This window comes from Notolabrus celidotus, chromosome 20, assembly GCF_009762535.1.
Source record: "Notolabrus celidotus isolate fNotCel1 chromosome 20, fNotCel1.pri, whole genome shotgun sequence".
In the NCBI taxonomy this organism is placed as follows: domain Eukaryota; kingdom Metazoa; phylum Chordata; class Actinopteri; order Labriformes; family Labridae; genus Notolabrus; species Notolabrus celidotus.
This window is the reverse complement of record NC_048291.1, coordinates 29405736-29425503: the sequence shown is the minus strand read 5'-3', so window position 1 is coordinate 29425503 and position 19768 is coordinate 29405736. Positions and strand designations below refer to the sequence as shown.

General features: G+C 44.1%; 1 protein-coding gene and 1 long non-coding RNA gene across 2 annotated transcripts in view; one reads left to right on the top strand and one right to left on the bottom strand.

The window, feature by feature from the left end:
* LOC117832519 overlaps positions 1-18600 on the top strand; it is a 33176-nt gene extending 14576 nt beyond the window's left edge. Inside the window, exons 3-4 of the long non-coding RNA XR_004635199.1 lie at positions 14249-14401; positions 18234-18600. This is a non-coding gene — a long non-coding RNA (uncharacterized LOC117832519). The remainder of the gene's footprint in view (positions 1-14248; positions 14402-18233) is intronic.
* Positions 1-19768, bottom strand: part of LOC117831730 (protein shisa-9) — a 61639-nt gene that overhangs the window by 19726 nt on the left and 22145 nt on the right. The window lies entirely within an intron of this gene.

Here is a 19768-nt window from a genome sequence, read left to right as displayed (position 1 = left end):
GAGTCAGAGCTCGGAGCTTGTTCAGCCCATAGACTGTATAAAATAATACTGAATCCCTCCTCTGTTTTTCATTACCTGCACAAATGTGTGCTAACAAGGAGCTTAGGAGGGAGGCATGCTAGTTGTAGGCTGTCTTAATAAACACAAAGGTCGCTTTGACTCCCCACGTCTGCAGATTTGAAGATCTAGTAGATGATTTCTATTTATCATGGATAAGTGCTAGCGCTAGTTAGCATAGCCACATAGCTACATGTTCATAGCTGTAGCTGTAGCTGTGTACCAAGACACACGTCGACATACTGACAAATAAAACAACAAGAAACACTAAATCTGTGACCATTCCTTCATAAAAGGTCCTGCTGCCTTTCTGGCAGAGGTCGGTTTTACTCCCCACGTCTGCAGATTTGAAGATCTAGTGGATGATTTTTATTTATCATGGATAAGTGCTAGCGCTAGTTAGCATAGCCACATAGCTACACGTTCGTAGCTGTGTACCAAGACACACGTCTACATACTGATAAATAAAACAACAAGAAACACTAAATCTGTGACCAATGGTTCAGAAAGGTCCTGCTGCAGGCACCTCTCCGTCAGGATCAGATTCAGAGGGTTGAAGTAACGCGATCTCTGAGCAGCCGTGTATATTCAGCCAACATGTAAACATTAGATCAATGTGCTGGACAGCCGAGGCACATCCACTTCCTGAGGGGGCGTGGTCAGAGGGAAAACAGAGTGTTCTGATGAGGAATGAAGAAGAGGACTTTTCAGGCAGACCAAAATCTGATTTCAAAGTGTTTTTTTGAGCATAAACTTTAAAGACATGTTTTGGGGACCTCTTAGACCAATATATATTGATGAAAAAAGCGTGATATGTCCCCTTTAAAGACCTGCACAAATTATTCTACCAATAAGCTTCACATGTCCATTTTTGAAAGAATGCTTCCTCGTTGAGTTTTGCTGATCTAGCTTGAACGGTTGGCTTCACTGCTCAACACTGCCCCCTGCAGTATCTGGTGGTACTGCAACGTTTGATCTGTATCTGTAAGCTTCCAGAAAACATGCAGACATGCAAAAGAACTGAGCACAGACTGAAGAAGACAGAAGGCTTATTAAAGTAAATCAGGGGTTAAAGGATGGATAGTTTGGGTGGTTTGATTCACGAGCATCGCCCCGTTGATTGAGTCCATTCATGTCTCTGCATCGAGCAGTTAAGTAACATTGAAATGAACACATTCACACCCAGCATGTAGGAGGCCGCCGCCGCCACCGCCGCCGCGTGGACCTGTTTCTGGCAGCATCTCAGAGCTGAAGCCGCAGTGTTGCTCACGATGATGTCACAGAAAAATACCATATGTCAACCTTTTAGTCACCGCCTGCACTCATTATTTTTGGGCCGTCTTTATTTTAGAGAGAACGAAACACACACACACACACACACACACACACACACACATGCACGCACATGGAGATTCATCCTCCTCAAGCGATTTGTTCTGCAACATTCATCGGTGTGACGCACACATAACCCACGCATGAATACACACACAGACGCACACACATAAACAGCAGGATATTTATCATCCTGTGAAAGCTTTTTACATTATTGACAACATACAGGTACTCAGTATGCTGTGATCCCATCCTAATCTATCATCAGAGTGAGAGGGACAGAAATCTATTGATCTGTTTGATCAGATATCTGCCAATGTCTAAACAGCTTACTCCACTCATCATTAAATACAGAAGAACACTGAGATTTCACGCAGCGCTGAGCATCATATTATCATATCATTATTAGAACCAGCAGTTTTTGTCCTTTTTCATAATTAATTTTCAGACTTTTAAGCACACATTAAAGCTGCTTTGTTTTATATTCTGAAGGGTTTAACCTCTGACTCAAAGAACTGAAATTTATGAATTTCTAAAACAGCACATTAATCCCAGACGGGCGATTTGATCAGGCCTGTGGGTTCACCACCCCGGCCATCCATCCCTCGGACACGGACAATGAGATCAATTCACCCTTTAATGCTTTTTATGGATACACACATTGAGTCCCAGCACACAACCTGTACATGTCATATCGTAAATATGTCACGGTCAGAGCACCATTGACGAATTAGCAATGCCACAGCACTCTATCATCCCTGTGACAGGCTCTAGTAAATGTTAGCGCTGTGTGTGTGTGTGTGTGTGTGGACCGTGGAGTTAAGTGACCTTGGATTACAACCGCAGGCGCAGACACATGGCCCTGACATGGCCAGTATGATGGTCATTCATTCGCCCAGGGGTGCTGTTTGCTCAGTTCAGGAAGGTGAGACACACGCAGAGCCGCGCCGTACAAAGAACACAACAGGATGCGGCCGTGAATATCAAATCTGAACTGCTCATTTCACAGTTTGCATGAGCATCGGGCCGTGGCAGCTCTACGTCTCCCGGATGGGTGCTATTTGTGGTGAAGGGGATGCAGCTGGTCAGCCAGCAGAGTGAACTATGAATGGATGCAAACAGCTTGATTAGACACTCAAGAATGCAAATCTACAGATTCTGCTGTCAGGGTTTTCACATTACGTAGAGTCAGATTTATCATTCGGGGGCATATGAGGTTTTTCATTTTGTAGAGCGGCTTACTTTAAGAATAAAAATGCACCTTTTTTACCATCAATATGTGAAGAAAACATCTAAACTCTGTAATGCAGAGGACTAAATTTGAAGCTATAGCAGCTTACCATGGGATATGTTTACAAAAGCCAACCTGACTGCAGTAAAACGTGAGAAAATCTAACTTCCTGTTGTTCCTGGTCGACTTGCAAAGACTCCAGGAAGTCCCTGCAGCCTGAACATAACCCTCCATTAAACCTCTGAGTCAGTTTAACACCAATCAGATTTTTAGAATTAACAGAAGATGCATTAAAATGCTATCAGATGCATGTAGAAACACATTAAGTTTAGCTGTCACACCCCTTTTTTCTAATCAAGCTAAGCTAACATCTCCAGGTTGCAGCTTTGCAACAGGTGTAACAAACCAGAACTAGCTAGCATCACAGAAGAATAGCAACGTCACAAAACACACCTTACAGCTTCAAGCAAGAAATGTAGAAGCAGAGAAAGAAATATAATAATAATACATTTATTGATGTATTTATTACTATATTTATCCTTGAAAAACCTCTCAACAATGATTTACTGGTCTATTGTCACCACTTCACTCTGTTTGATTTGTCCTTTTTAACCTCTTGCATTGCATATTGTTTTGCATTGCTTAAATCCCTCTTCCCTGTCTGTCAAAATGTTTACTTTGTTATAAGAACCATGCTTTGTTTGTCAAAGAACTTTTATAGGTGCTATATAAATAAATAAATCAATAAAAGCATTAAAAGGAAAATAAAAGAGGACGACATCACATCGAGAAAATTAGAAAAAGTGTTCAGGATAAATTAGGAACATTAAAATAATAAAGGAAAACAATAATAATAATACATTAAAACAATAAATAATCAAATACAATTTAAAACAATTAATTAGTTGGATAAAAATGTTGATAAAAAGAATATGAACTTGCTCCTCAGCTAGTTGCTAACTGTGGCTATCTGTTCTTGTTGGAGAGCTAACGAGGTAGCATGTTTTGATGCAGCATGTTCATTGGTTAGCTTCATAATTGCTGGTAGATGCATCTTGTTAACTTTCCCTGTTAACAGTCTTTTTGGTAAGCTAACTATCTCAAGCCTGTTGTTGAGTTTTAGCCTGACAGATAAGAGACGATATTCTTATAGATAGTTCTTTCATTCAGAGAGACTTCAAAGTCTTCAAATCTCACTGCAGAGGGAGGTTTTTGGCTCTGAACCCACTGACCCTCTTCATTGTTGCTGTGCTAACTGAAGCTACCTGTCGTCTAAAGATGAGTGCACATGCATGTTTGTTAGAGCTTCCTGCAGTGGCTTTAAGAGCTATAACACTGAAGTGTTGATTGCACGGATTAGAAGAAGTCTCATTCTAACAGCGTGCACACACTCAGCCCTGCAGTCGTCATAACTCCTCTCTCCTCCACCTCCTCCCCTCTTTATGTTATTGTTCTATTTTCGTCTCCCTCGCTTTGTCGAACCTCCAAACTCTGACTTCACCTTGTCTGTTAAAAACAAAAACTGCGTCACTGCTAATCTCTTTGACACAGAACAATACATTTGATGCAATGCTCTGTAATGAAACAGAAAGCAGCGCTATAAAAAAAAAAAAACACCTTTGCAATGAAGTGCAACAGAGGTGGGAGTCAGGAGTCAACCTGTGTTAGCTCATAGCTCAGGCTCACTCATGCACAGATATTCCCTTCACACTGCATTCCACTCAAAGTTCAGCCTTGTGCGCAGACGTCAAAGCCACGCACAATATGTAGTTTGTCACTTAAGGTTTACAAGTACACACACACACACACACACACACACACACACACACACACGAACACACACCCACAGAGAGTGCAAGGACACTCTGACAATGCGGTGTAATACACTAATGGATAAGCAAGTCTCACTGCCAACTCTTGTTCCTCATTTGCCCTCGAAACATACACACATGCACACACACTCACACACACATTCTCACACACAGACACACACACTCTCACACACACACACACACACACTCACACACGTAAGCAAAACAAGAGTACCTACAGGCTGGATCACATCAATGAAACTAATCTGTCAACCTGTCCGACTTTGAATTCCACCCACAAACATCTCTCCCTCTCTCTCTCTCTCTCTCTCTCCTCTCTCTCCTCTCTCTCCTCTCTCTCTCTCTCTCTCTCTCTCTCTGTCTCTCTTTAGACCCTTTATTCTCTCCGTCCTCACTCCTCCTATCTCTTCATCCTCCGTCTCCTGCATCATATTTTAAACATCACTCCGTCCTCTGAAATGGAGAAGCGGTCCGTTTGGCTTGTGCAAACGTCCACCTTTCATCTCAGTCTGCATTCATCCTCCAAACTCCTCTACATATGTCTTTATGATCCGTTTCTCCTCCGCCCTCTGATCCTCAGAGATACGATGCTGTTTTAACTTTGAGTCATGCAGGGAGGAGTTCTGTTTGCCCTTCCGTCCCCGTCTTTATTGCATTTCCAACATAAATAATACTTGCAGAGAAGCAGCTGTTAAATGTGTGAATGTTGAAGATCTGAAAACCTGATGTACAAGAAGAACAGAACTTGTCATGCAAAGCTCCACTCCAGCGTTGTCTTGCAGGACTACTTGACCTCACTTGTCCTGCTTTATAAAATAAATCTAAAACACCAAGAGGATCTTAAATGTGTCTTTTAAAGGGTTCTGTGTTTCAATAGCAGCATCAGGATCAGCCTCTGATGCTGCCTCTAGTAAAGGTCAGGTATCAGGTTTCAAATATTGAGTTCTGGTTATCAGGTTTAAGTTATTGAGTTCTGAGGACCGGGTGTTGGTATCAGTTATACAGGTATCAGGTCTTAAGTTCCAGGTCTTAGCATATCCTGTGTGATAAACTGATGTAGTCTTCGTGATGTCACCCGTCTGTTTCTGAAGCCGATCGTCGGTGGGCGCCATATTGGAAATGCTGAACTCAACCTAACTTCTGTGGAGCTAGTGTGAGGTAAAGAGGCGGGTCTTCAGCCTCCTCGCTAACAGCTACAGTGTTCCCGCCTGTCATTCAAGTCAGACACGCCCTTATTTGGGCATAACGCTTCAGTGTAATATCTAGAAAAATGACAAGTTATAATAAATTCACTGATAGAGAAATGAGCTATCCAGACTAAACTCTCTTTTTGAACCAGGCTGTAAACATGTTTATTTCTGCTGTAAAGATCCTCTCTTTGAATGGGTGTGTATGTGGTTTCCTGTGTTTCTGCAGCCAGCCTCTAGTGGACGCTTGAGGAACTGCAGTTTTTAACACTTCTGCATGGGCTTCATATTTTAAGATCGGAGGATGCTGCTTGAGTTTTAGGAATTCAAATTGAGTGAAGCGTTAAGCTCAGCTGCTCTTAACTCCAGCTCCTACCAGCTGATCACATCTATCATCCAATCAGCAAACAGCTAAATGTGCCCTCTATTTAAACTGCTCTGCCTGCCTTCTCTTCCTGCTTCACGTCCACTCCAGCTCCTCCTTTCTGCTGTCTGATTTCACCAGTGTCATATATATTGTCTCTGATGCTCGCTCTGTTTTGGACTTGGGGATCTTTGCTGCTGCTCTCCCTGCCTTGGCGTTTCATGTATGCATATGAAAGAGAGAGGAGGTGTGCTCTCCCTGCCTCAGGCTTTGGCATTCCAAGTAAGCAGGTGGAAGGGCAGGGAGCTTGTAGCACAGAGCCATATCACTAAATATAACTTATTGCATGCTAATAATAATTGTTTAGACGAGAGAGGTCCGGACTGAATTTCAGGTATCTGGTATCTGTTGTTTTGGTATCAGGTGAAGGGTATTAAGTGCCAGGTAGAGGTTTGAGGTATCAGTTAAAGGTTGAATAAATATAAAACTGTGACAACTATAAACAAAAACAGCATTGTGTTAGATCAGAGAGTGCATGGTTAGTCAAAGCGCCTGCTGTCTCAGCTCCAGGTATTAACTCCGTCTCGGTGGATCCGAACATCTCTCATGTTTTCCTCTTATCCTGTAAAATGCTGCGCGGACGCTCAAACAGACAATCGTTCATGATTCTCTGTTCTCATTAAAAGATCTGCTGATAAAACAATCAACCAATCGGCTCCCTCGGCCGGACGGACGGACCGGCGTGAAAAAGGAGAAGAAGAGAGACGAGAGGAGAGAGAGATTAACAGAGTGATTCTCTGAAAAATGAACTTCCTCAGTTCACTCTTTTGATAAAACACCAATTAACCAATCCTCCGTCACCAGTTTATCTTCCTTTCCCAAGCTTTCTCTCTCTCTCTCTCTCTCTCTCTCTCTCTCTCTCTCTCCTGTCTGCCTGTTTCTCTTTTAATGGCTCTGTGACTCTGACGCCTTTCTCCCCATCCCTCCTTTCCTCATCTCCCAATCCTCTCTGTTTTTTTTCTTTTTACATGTCTCCTTATCTCCGCCGCCTCCTCTCTCTCTCTCTCTCTCTCTCTCTCTCTCTCTCTCTCTCTCTCTCTCTCTCTCTCTCTCTCTCTCTCTCTCTCTCTCTCTCTCTCTCCTCTCTCTCTCTCTCTCCCTCTCTCTCTGTCTCTCTCCTCTCTCTCTCTCTCCCTCTCTCTCTCTCTCTCTCTCTCTCTCTCTCTCTCTCTCTCTCTCTCTCTCTCTCTCTCTCTCTCCTGTCCTCTGTGTTACGTGTTCTGTTTAGCTGCGCTTAGCTTCACCTGTCAGCTTGGATCAGGGCTGTGGAGCAGCAACATGACAAACTGCCCTCTGATTCACTTACACACACATACACACACTCATACACACATATACACACACATATATACACACATATATACTTGTAGCGTCTTCTCAAAAAAAAGGAAACTCTCTTTCTGTCTTTTTGCGTTGTTGTTTTTTTAGCTTGTCGTTACACACCGCCCCGTCTTTGAACACTTTCATGGATACTCTTTGTTTTTGTTGTTCCCAGTTGAGGAAGTGAATGTTCCTGATTGAATGCAACAGTTATATTAACAGCAAGCTTCTTATCATGATGCTAACACTGTATGTAGATTTGTTTACATGCTGCAGAGAAACCTTCACTTGGAGCTTTACTCACTGATAAGAAGTGTATTAAAATGAAACAGCAGACAGAAGTTCTTCAGTGTATTTAAACTCCTCCAATAAGAACATCTTCATCTGACGCTGCTGATGCAAACATGCAGCTCATGTCAGATCAGACTCATTAATGCTACCACCCACACCGTGCACCGTGCACCGCTTCAGAGACAGCTAACGTTACTCTCCACGTTTGAACGACAAGAGCTCACTAACTCAGAAACATGCTCTGATTAACGAGGTTATTTAAGGAAATAAAAACAGACGTTATGAGTTAGTGGAGGTTTATTCTCCTCTGAGGATGAGAGTTCAGTCTCTTGTTACACTTTTAGTATTAACAGCGTATCTTTAAGATTAAAAAGCTGCTGTATAAACTCTCTGAATCTCTTCCTCATGAGTTGGATGTGAACAATAGGAACGGTCGGCCTCATGGCGCTTCACTCTTTTCAGATTCGACCCTCATGAATCTGAAGTATCTGTTTAACATGCACTCCAGGCTCTTTGCATTATCACACCCTCATTTACAAATGTCAGATTGGCATATATACATATTTACAGCGTGTGTGTTGCTGCTGTAGATTCTGTTATGTTATATTTCACCCACTAATAATAATAATAATAACTTTATTTATATAGAACCTTTAAAAACAAATGTTTGCAAAGTGCTTTGACAAAATAAACTTTAACAAACGGGGAGGAGTGAAGAAATTCTAACAATGCAAAAGGTTGAAAAGAATAAATGCAAATGAAAGAGAATAAAGTGGTGAGACCGTGGACCAATACATCATAGTTATAAATGTGGACCATTTACTGTCCTTTCCATTAAAGGAGGAAATGGCCAAACACTAGTTTATGTGTACAGTACAGACAATATGAGCAAAGACTGCTTTGTCCACAGGGGGCGCCAAAAACTACACAAACTGAAAGTTACTGACTGGAGCTTTAATTTGGCTGCAGAATCAAAGATCACCTGATTTTGTAATTCTAAAAGATAATTTATCTTTTTCTAAACTGTACAAGATGTGCATTTTTACTTGTATTTTAATTATAATAAGAGATAATGTTTAGTTTGGTAAATCTTGCATAATAGAAGTATGACATGTTGAGTGTTGAAGCTGTTTGCCGGAGGCTGACGTCCACCTCAGCTCGATTCCTCTGCCTGCGTCTGCAAAGAGAGTCTAATTATAAACGGTTATTGTAACTCGAGCGGCGTGCTTTCTTTCTACTTTGACATGTTTCGACCACAAACTTCCTGCAGCCCATGACGATAACATCATGGAGCGGGACATCCAGAGGACATCCAATCAGAGAGCAACGAATGCTAGCTTTGGATAAGAGAGGGTGTAGAGATCAGGACTGTCCTCAGACTGTCTGACTACAGGAGGGGGCGTGGTCGTCCTGCAGCTTCAGGCAGGAAGACCCGCCTCTATAATCAGCTGACAGGCGATGGTGGCGTGGAAGTCTCGTGAGGAAGTCGCAGGAAGTTTGCGGTCAAGGTAGAAAGGAAACACTCTGGTCAGTTACAAGATCCGTTTCCGAGTCAACATGAACCCTTTCTGGGTTAAAGGAAGTGGAAGATAAAGACGTCAGGTTGCTTTATGTGAAATATAGACGACACTAAATCACCTTAACACCTCTCAGAATCCGCCGGTGCTGCAGAAGTCAACTTAACTTGTTTACCAACCACTTGAACACAAACCACAACAAGGTCCTTTAAAAACAAGTCGTGTCCTCTGTTGTTGACTCTGTGTGGCAATGTGTGTGTTTGAGTGTGTGTGTGTGTGTGTGTGGGCTGTTTTTATGTCAACATGCTAACACACGCGTGCCGTCCTCAGGCCTCGGGGACACAGAGGTCATTTGCTGCTGTGGGCCGATCTGTCAAGATTATATTACTCTGAATGAAAGGAGGCCAGATAAATATATATATACTACATATGTCTGATGAACTAAAGCTGGACTCCTCACACTCTGAGGGCCGACGTGGTTTTATTTTCTGATCACGGACTTCTTCATATTTGGAGCTTGTTTGATTCTCTTGAGGCAGAAAATTAAGTTGAATTTAACCTTTTTAAAAAGCTCCTTTATCATCAAACAAGTCTCTTCCTGCATGTTGCACAAAAAGCATTTCTGAAGCAGTTAAAATGTTGATTATCGTCCTCTGTATGTGAAGCACTGTCTTTGTGTAACATGTTGTCTGCATTAACAAACCCTCTAAACGCTGCGTGGTGAAAACAGGTCAGGCAGCCTGGCTGTATGACACACAGTTTAAGCTCTGACGGGGAAGCAGGATCATAAATCCACTTAATGGCTGCAGATATTAGCATGAGCTTAGCTGGTGGAGGAGTCGTCATTAAAGGGGGGAGACGGCGGCAGAGATGGATGGAGATGGAGACGGAGACAGACGAGGGGGGGGTTTGTGTGCATGTGTAATTTAATGCCTGCACACACTCCGATGACAGTAAAGAACATCCTCCACAAGCAGAAACTCAACTCATGCAGAAAAAAGAAACAGTGCACCGCCGCCACACCGCCACCGCCGTGACATTTCAGACTCAGGGATAAAGGATGCACCTGTGCATTTAGCTCGTAGCTCCAACAGAAAAAATCTGCCTGTCTGGAAATCTGAGACGCATTTTAGGAACAGAGACATCCTTTTGAGATGGCGTGCTGAGATTCACGGGTCACCAGCAGGGAGACGGAGCAGACGAAGGAGATGCAGAGGAAGGAATAGAGGACTGGAAAGAGCAGATTGTTTACTTCCGTGCCTCCTTGATACGATCTCTGCACGACACCAGCAGAAACTGTTGATCGGAGGGGATCGCGTGAAACATACGGCGGCGTTGTTCAGTATGTTAGCCGCCTGAAGGCGTAAGGAGCGTTGAATCAATCATACTATACCTTTAAAGCCTTTTAAAAGCAGGTTCTGCAGATTAGCTTTGAAGTAATTCCCTCTTTTAACTCTTTTGTCCTCCCCGTCTGCTTCTCACAGCTCTATATGTTATCATGCACGGTGTACAGTTATATAATGTGTGTGTGGAGAAGCTAACAGAGACATCAGATTGTGTCTCTGCTGCATTCAGGACCAAACATCCTCTCGTTAATCCACATTAAAGCGTTGTGTACACTCGGGTTTCTTCCCGCTGACGTTCTGTTGTGGCGCAGGCTGTCGGCTTCTCTCTGCTTCCTCGAGAGCTCTCACAAGTGTTGGAGGGCTGTCAACAGGGCGGAAGTGCCTTTGAAACTTTTCAAAGCATCTTTTACTGCCGGAGACAGAAGGAAGACGAGGGAAAGGGGAAAAGACGAGTCAGAGATGAGAAGAGGGGGAGAGAGGTGACGGTTCAGAGTGCTGGAGCCTAAAGAGAGGATTTTTAAGAGTGAGGAGGAAAGAAGAATCACCTTCAGTGTGTCAGCGTGACAATGATCAGCAAGATACGATCATTCATACAAACTGTTTGACTCTTTAATCTCTGAGTGACACATTATTCAAACAGATTAAACGTGAGGAAGAATCAGACACAGGTTTTTTTAAAATCTCCCTGAGCTCTGCATCGTCTCATTCAGATTATTATTCCTCATATTTCTTTGCATGCATCATCTCCTCACATATCAGCTCTATGTTTGTCATGATGGGGAGATTTAATGACTTTAAAAAAGGTGAGGCCTTCAAATGTGTAAAGTGTGAACCCTGCAGCTGAAAGAGTCGATCATGATGGAGGATCTGTCACCAGATCTGATAGGTTTCTACTCTAGTCAATGTGTTAACTTCCACTGTATCCACTCTGTTGCATTCTGGCTTAGTCTCTGATCCAGCAGGTCAGAGTCCTGAAATATCTTTATTTATGTCGTCAGAATCAAAAGAGAGGAAGGTAATCGTCATGGCTGAACACAGAGGAGATTCATATTTCATTCAATCTCCAGAAGAAACACGTTCATAGACACTGCAACAGGAGCTACAAATGAAAAGTTAAAGAGCCTTAAGGTGAGATATCTTGTAGTGGAGCGGCTCTTTGCACCAACGTGAGGTACGAATAGTTAGCAACAAAAAGAAGCATGGGTAACAAACTTGTGCTGAATGGCGTCCATTCAAGACCTGCATGAGTGCACAAGACGAATTCTGCATCATGCTTTCAAATCTTTAACAGCAAAAGAAGAGAAACGTGTTTGATAAAGAGCCGTCGAGGAGGAGCTCAAAGTTTAACAGACGTCTGTCCAGGATACAGTTAGCCTGTTAGCAACGATCATGATGATGGTGGTGTCACAGCAACATAACCCTGGCACTAATGTTGTCCAGGGCATCCAGGAGTTTGCTGCGATCCGTCACAGCTCCAGATCTTTTTTTTTTTTTTTTTGACCCCCAGGTCACCCAGTAGGAGGACAAGGGGGGCGAGGGGGGAGAGATCCCGCAGCCCCCCCCAAGGGACACCCCACAACACCGCCCCCACAGCCCCCGAAGACGGAGCCAAAGGAGCCACCAGGGCCGAGGGGGCCCCGGCACCAGGAGCAGACAGCAGGCAGACGGGCAGGACCAGGACCAGAGCCCACCAAACCGGCGCGCCGGAGCGGGGGGAGGGCGGAGGCGGCAGGGCCAATCCCACCTGCCCCCCCCAGACGGCCCGACCACTCCCCCAGGCCCGCCCTGCGACGATGGACCAGGCCGCGGGGGCATGGAGGGACACCCCAATGGCTGCCGTAGTAACCCCCCCCCCAGCCACGCAACCCCCCCACCCCCCCAAGAGGACGCAAGGGAACCCGGGAAACCCGGCCCGAGGGCAGCCGCGGACCAGGCCCCCACAGGGGAGGGCGGCAGCAGGGGGGTGGAGGGTGACAGGGACCCAGCCACCCACCCAGCCCGATGGACCCCCAACGAGTAGGGCCGAGCCAAACACTAAGGCCCCGCCAAACCTGATCTGTGTGTGTGTGATATGATTTGAACTTTGTTTTGTTTGTTTTTTTTGTTGTATGCATGTTGCTAGTGAGGTGGATTAAAATAGGGGGGGCACGGAAGGGAGGCGGGAGGGGGAGGGGGGGGAGAGCCTTGGAGCCACCAATGCCCCATCATCTGCCCCTCCCCCCTGTATAAAACCCGCCCACCATCAGCACCCCCTACCCTATTGTCTTTTTTTTTTTTTTTTGTGTCCAACTGTTCTAGTGAAGTGCGTTAAAAGAGGCAGGGCCCATCTGCGGCAAGCCCACTCCAGGGGGCCCTAGGGCGGTGGCACTCCAGCAGTCCCGACCCCCAAGCCCCAACCACCAGCCCCCCCACCCCGCGATAGGCAAGGCCCACGGCCGCCCGGCAGGGCGTGGCACCCGACCCGAGATCCCCCCCAGTATCCACAGGGAGGCAGGGAGCCCACAGCCAGGGAGGGGAACCCGGCACCACGTGATGCCCCAATCCAACCCCGCCGCAGGCGCACGAGCTCAGCTCCAGATCTGATAGGTTTCTCTTCTAGTCAAGCCAGAATGCAACAGAGCGGATCCAGTGGAAGTTAACACAGTAACTAGAATAGAAAATGTGACGGATCGGAGACAGACCGGACACAGATCTGGTGGATTTGGCCCTAAGATGTCAGTGCATGATCTCTGGATGTTTTAAATAAATACAAAACAAACATTTTGATGTTTTTTTCTTGCGTTTGTCTTTAAAGTCGACGCTGTGAGTAAAGAGGAGCGATCACGCTGCACCAGGCCGCTGTGCTAAACACTCCAAACTCAGCTGCTGCTGGAGCGCCCAGGTTTATATTTAATATTCATCCACTATCACTTCCAGATCGTGTGGTGACAGGAAATTAACGTGGGAACATATGTGCGTGCATAAGGTGGTTGTTTCAGAGCGAGCCCTGCAGTGTTTACCTCTCTTTTCTACATGAAAACAGAGAACAGCTGCTTTCACTCTACTGCCCCCCTTCTGCCACAATCTGCATGCAGCAACACGCGATCTGCTCGCTCTTAAGATTTATCACTTTCATTTATACAAAGTAGCAAGAGGAGGAGGAGGAAGGCGCATGTGGCTGGCAATGTAAATGTCACATACATTTTCCAGAGGTTCAAACTGATAAATGAGGAGGGAAGAACAGAGTGATGAATTAATGAACAAGGGGACGTAACAAGGAGGCACAAGAGAGGAGAAGGTGAAGGAGGAGAGGAGATCCGTTATTACATTTATATTTAAATACACATGATTAAACTTCTAATGCTGCAAAGAAATGTGCATGTCCTGGATTTACTGCAAAGATGTCTGCATCTTTATCCCTCCTTGTTGTTTTAACCACACTTAAGAAACTTCTGTTTGTTTCCCTTCAACAAAGCACATCAGAAATTCTGCAAACCAATCCTCTCTCTTATATTCCGACTTTTTAAAATGTCCCTCAACTTTTAGAAGACTCAAACGGCCTTAAAATGAGGGAAGAAACACGAACGCCATGAGAGGACGGGTCTCACAGCTGATGGCAGAAGACCAATCTTACTGACTGTTCATTGAATACCTGCAGAAATAAAGATAGCCGTGCTAAGTGAGAGAGGAACGATGAAAATGTTTTAAAGGAGCATTCTTTGTATTCATCAGGACAGCTCAAGAGGACATGCAGCAACTGATCGTGTCTGGGAGTCGAACCAACGATCCGCTGGGACAAGGACTACATCCTGGGACTGCATGGGGCACCTGGACTTAATCAGGACCTTAACCACCAAGCTTCCTAACGGTCTGAGAGATGTCCAGGTGAGTGACTTTTTCAAGCTCTTTACTCCCTCTAAGATTAAGCTTTGCATTGGCACAGGACATACAGCTTCATGCATTAAGACCTCTAACACACAAGCTGCAGAACACACATGCAATCAAATAATCCACTGTGCATTCATCTGGGGCAAAAATGGCCCCAATTGATGCAAATGACGCTCATTGCAAGAATGTCTAAATCACAGTAACCAGCCTAACAGCTCCACACAGTTAGACTTTTACTGTCTGCTAAAAGCTGGTGATATCTGCACTGCAGCATTATAAGGGATGTCACACGTAGACACTTTCTCCTTGATGTGTGGAGGGAGTCTGGTGCTGTTGTGCACGAGATGAGGTTGTTTTTATTACTCTGGATGAGCTGCAGCGGCACGCTTATAGAGGCTTGTCAGCGGTAAACATCATGACCCAGGAGTGAGCTGGTGCACGAGGACAGAGATGCTCAAAGCTCATTGCAAAAACAAGAGCAAGCTGCACAGAGCTGCAAAACTTTCAAGGGTGTTTGCTCTTTAGTATCTTCGGGACAGTTTGTGAAACAGAGCAGAAAGCAGGGAGAAATGATGTCCTACTTCCAGTTAAGCAAACGTTCTTTGAGGACGACCCTCTGTTGATGTGTGTGCATGCATAGAGGGGAAATGTCATACAATGGGTTCAACAGCTCCCAACATTCACATCCCATCACCTACAAACCGTCACAGAATCTCTTTGAGCGTGACGTAACCTTAAAGCAGTCGTGTTTGCCGCAGAGCCTTTGACACGAGGCGTGAGATCCACGAACACTCGGAGGTGTTTTTAAAAAAATGTCAGGAGACGTTGGACATCAGAAGAGATTTACATGAGTTCTTTTTTTCATCTGACTTCTTCATTCATGTGTTTTAAAAAAAACATGAGACTCTGGTTACAAAGATTTTACCAACATGTGCTCTGAAACTAAAAACTGTGAGGGAACAAAGATCTCTTCTTAGCCATGTTTCTTCTTCTTCAGATATTTTTACTCTTTTTTTCACCCTGAAGATTTTCTCTCTGTTTCCCCAACCCTCCTCTTCTCCCTCTCTCCTCTCTCTCCCGTCCCTACCTCCTTCGTTATGTAACAGAGTTTCTGTGCCCTTCATGCTCCACTTTGTGAGGAGTGTAAGCCCCCCTGTATGGTGAATCCATGTAACTGAGCCTTTGAAGGGCCGGGCCGGGGCGTATGGTTTCGGGACTCTCAGTAAACCCAGCGTTTTTTTGTCCCCTCACTGAGGACAATCAAGGAATGAGCAGCGCACATGAAGTGACTTTGTTTCCTGGAGCAATAACTGAACCCTTTGAGTGCTTATTTCACATCAGCCATGGTGGAAAAAACCTCAGCTGAATTCAACATTAAGGGCTCTTTTGTGGCCGGCGAACACGAGTGGAGTTTCTTTTGTGCGGTTGCCACGGCCAACGTCCCCGTCATCCCAGTGGAGAGTGGCATCAGGGTGTGATGGTTTGAATGGTTCAGATCAGGGCTTTGTTTTTACTCAGTAGATGAAGGAGTGTGGAGGTTTCTGAATATCTAGTTTGTGTTCTCTGTGTTGAGGCCGTCAGTCCCCATGAAAACAGAGATCTGGGTCACTGAAAACATGCAGAGATACTTCTAAGAAGCGTGAACACTGCTGCTCAAAGAATGCTCGACACACCCGAGACATGAAGCCAATGCAGAAGTGTTAGAAACTGCAGTTCCTTGAGTGTCCACTAGAGGCTGGCTCCAGAAGTACTGGAAACCACATACACACCCATTCAAAGAGACAATCTTGTGATAATTTGACTAATATGTTAATATCTTAGAGCCTATGACCAGTAAAGGCCTCATCATATGTTACCTTAAGGAGTTCTGGAAATATGTCCACTGAGGAGGCTATGTTACCATCAGCTGATAACACAGGAACAAACTTGTGGTTATCAGCTCTGCTTCAATGACTGCTGCAGGCCGAGAAGCAGCATGCACACACATCTCATGGTCACAATGCACAATATTAAGACTGTCTGAACTTCTACGCCACCCAACTTCCAGGTCAATAGGAGATGGCTATGTACTTCCTCTACGCCTTTAAAGATGTATCTCTATAAGAGATTATCATATCCTGGACTCTGGGCTCATTTTGCCCGGATTCCTGCAGGAGCTCTTTCAATTTGAAACCAGCGCTGTACTCTTTACCTGTGACCAGAGTAAATGCCTCTCTGGTGTTCATTCTCAAGCAGTCAACAAAAGAACTGGGGCTAACAATGCTTACAGCAGAAATAAACATTTTTACAGCCTGGTTCAAGAAAACAGTTTAGGTCTGAATCGAGTTTTCAGACGCCTTTAGCGACTCTTTTTCAAAAAAGCGACAGATCTAGCGACTTTAGGAGACTGACATGAAAGCAGTATCGTTCTTACTCTACTCATCAAGCAGTGGATGCTGCTGTGAGTCCCTCCTCGCTGCATTCAGAGCAGGAGGCGTTCATCCCTCAGCATCCAGACTGTTAATGTATCACACATGTACGAAGACACTGCTGGCTGATCCGGTCTTTTTGGTCCATTTAGAAAGTTAATGTAGATTTTATATGTAACCCTTGATTAGTTGTCGGCTCCTAAGTGTAGTTATAAACATATTTAGGGTGTTTTTTTAACCTCTTGTTGTCTCCACCTCAACGTTACTTGTCTCTCCTGCAGTCCATTACATTACAATTATGCAAATTAAGTGATGATGTCATTAAGCAACTTTTAGGACAGCCAATAGCTGCTTCCTCACTGAGGAGTTTGCAACATGAGGTTGAGGTCAGCATTTCCAATATGGTGCCGGGTGACGTCATGGAGACTACGTCCATTTATTATACAGACTATGGTTGGGTCATGATCATGCATGTAGAGAAAGAGATGTGCACCGTTGAGTTAATGAACCTTGTAGAGAGCTGGTTTGATTTAAAGACTTGTTAATTCAGGAAAAGAAGTGACCTGCAGAGGCAGCAGGTTTGTCTGAACGTAGTTATAAACGCTGCAGGATGAGGTCGACTATCCCATATGCAACTTGCAGAAACAGATGATTCACAGAAGAGTATAAACTCGTCTTCATGCAGGACGATAATTCAACCTTCTTCCTTCTTTGAGCCCCTTAAAAAACAAGAGTGCATCCTCTAAACTGGTGCTACTTCAAGTATGAACCTAACTTTAAAAAGTCACTTTTCTTTCAGTTATTTAAGTCAAATCTGTCCCTGAAGAAGAAATCTGATTAACTTCTTTTGGTGCATTATGAATATTTTTGGACATATAGGACGCTCTGACAGATGTTGGATGACAACAAGTGATATTTTCCCTTCCTGTTCATATTATTAATAGAATTAAACAAACATTGATAAACACAGGAAATGATCAGTCTTGTAACGTCTGCAGACTGAAGTATGATATATTTTAGTATAAAAACCCTCAGCCTGGAAATCATCCCTTTCTCCAGTGCCAAGTCTTTTCAAGCGGTTTAAGCTGCGTTCGCCTGCAGACATTTTTTATTGAACAGATTCCGGCTTTTCAGCGCTGACATATCAAGAATAATGCGTTGTTAGAAACCAGAGCGGGCAGGCGGGCGGGCCGGCTGCAGAGTTTATGAGGAAACGACAGAGGAGAGGGGGAAGCCGGAGACAGGCGGGAGAAAGTGCAGATGAAGTTGATGGATTGAAAACGAGATGACAGGAGAGAGGAGAGGGGGGGGGGGGAGCGGACGGATGAGGTAAGTTGTGTTTTGACCATCATGGCTGTCATGAAGAGATGAGAAACTTTAGCTCCCCTGTCATTTCCCATCCACTCTGCGTTATTTCACAGCTACACCTTTCCTCCAGCTCAAGAATATGACATCCAAATCCATCGTCTTCCTCGTCTCCTTCCCTCCTCTGCGCCCTCTTGCCGGACAGGGCGCCAGCGTCAGGTTACGTCATCCTGGTGTTGATCACAGCGTCGGTATAATTAGAATGCACATATCGACTGCATGAGGGGGGTGCCAAATGTGAGTGTGCACCGTGTGAGTGTTTGTGCATGTGTCCAGTACTATTCTTATTCAAAATAATGCAGCGTTTCAACCCTGTGAAGGTAGCTCTGATGCTAACGTGAAAGATGGAATGCTAAAAACAAAGCTAACCTGCTACGGCTCAACCACAGAGTTTTAAACATTACACAAGCAGCATTTAGAGAGTGGCAATTTAGAAGCTGCACATCTGAATTTTAATTAAAGTTGTTGCAAAGAGTGGATTCACCGGCTTACGGGTATGCTAACGAAGCTAGCAATCAGGATTGAAGTTTGATAAGTTCAAATAAAACAAGCTTTATTGATGTTTAGTTTTAGCTCCTTAGTTTCACATGAAATCAGTGTTAGTTTGCTATTTTCCTGTGACTTTATCACATTTTAAAGTGTTAAAAAAGAGGAATGGGACACACAGATGTCTATCTGTTACTTTGTCCCATTTATTCTCTTGCTAAATTAAAAATAAGCTAAAAGACATTTTGATAGTGTTTGAAATTATTTTTCAAGCTGAAAACAACAGAATTGAGAATAATTAAAACCAGGCATGTGTCCGGTGTTGATGGAGAGCTTTTAAAGATGCAGAAAGATGCAGCTACCATGACACCCAGACAATGACAGACATGAGATGTGACTGAAGTTTGGTTTAAACACAAGCCTGATCATATTTTTATGTTTTAGGCAAGGCAAGGCAGTTTATTTGTATAGTGCATTTCATACTCAAGGGCAACTCAATGTGCTTTACATTAAAACATTAAAAGCATTGGAAACATTCAGACAGGCATAAAAGAACATAATTAAAATGACAAATATAATAAAACATAGAAAAGAAAAGGACAATTAGAAATGTGCATTTAAAGTTAAAATAATCTAAGATAGGAAGGCAGTGGTAAATAAAAGGTCTTAGTCTTTGATTTTAAAGAGGTGAGAGTTGGAGCAGACCTGCAGCTTTCAGGGAGTGTGTTCCAGATATGTGGAGCATAATGACTAAACACTGCTTCACCATGTTTCCTTCTGACTCTAGGGACTGAAAGCAGACCAGTACCTGAGGACCTCAGAGGTCCAGGTGGTTCATACAGTAACAGCAGATCAGCCTAACCCATTCAGGTCTTTATAAACCATCAGCAGGATTTTAAAGTCTACTCTCTGACAGACAGGAAGCCAGTGTAGAGATCTAAGAACTGGAGTTAGCTGCTTAGTTTGACATGAAATCCATGTACTGTTTGTTTTCATGTAACTTCATCACACTTTAAAGGGTTAAACAAAAGAGGAATGGGACCCACTGATGTCTTGTCACAGTTATTTTCTCTTGCTACATTAAAAATATGTTAAAAGACATCTG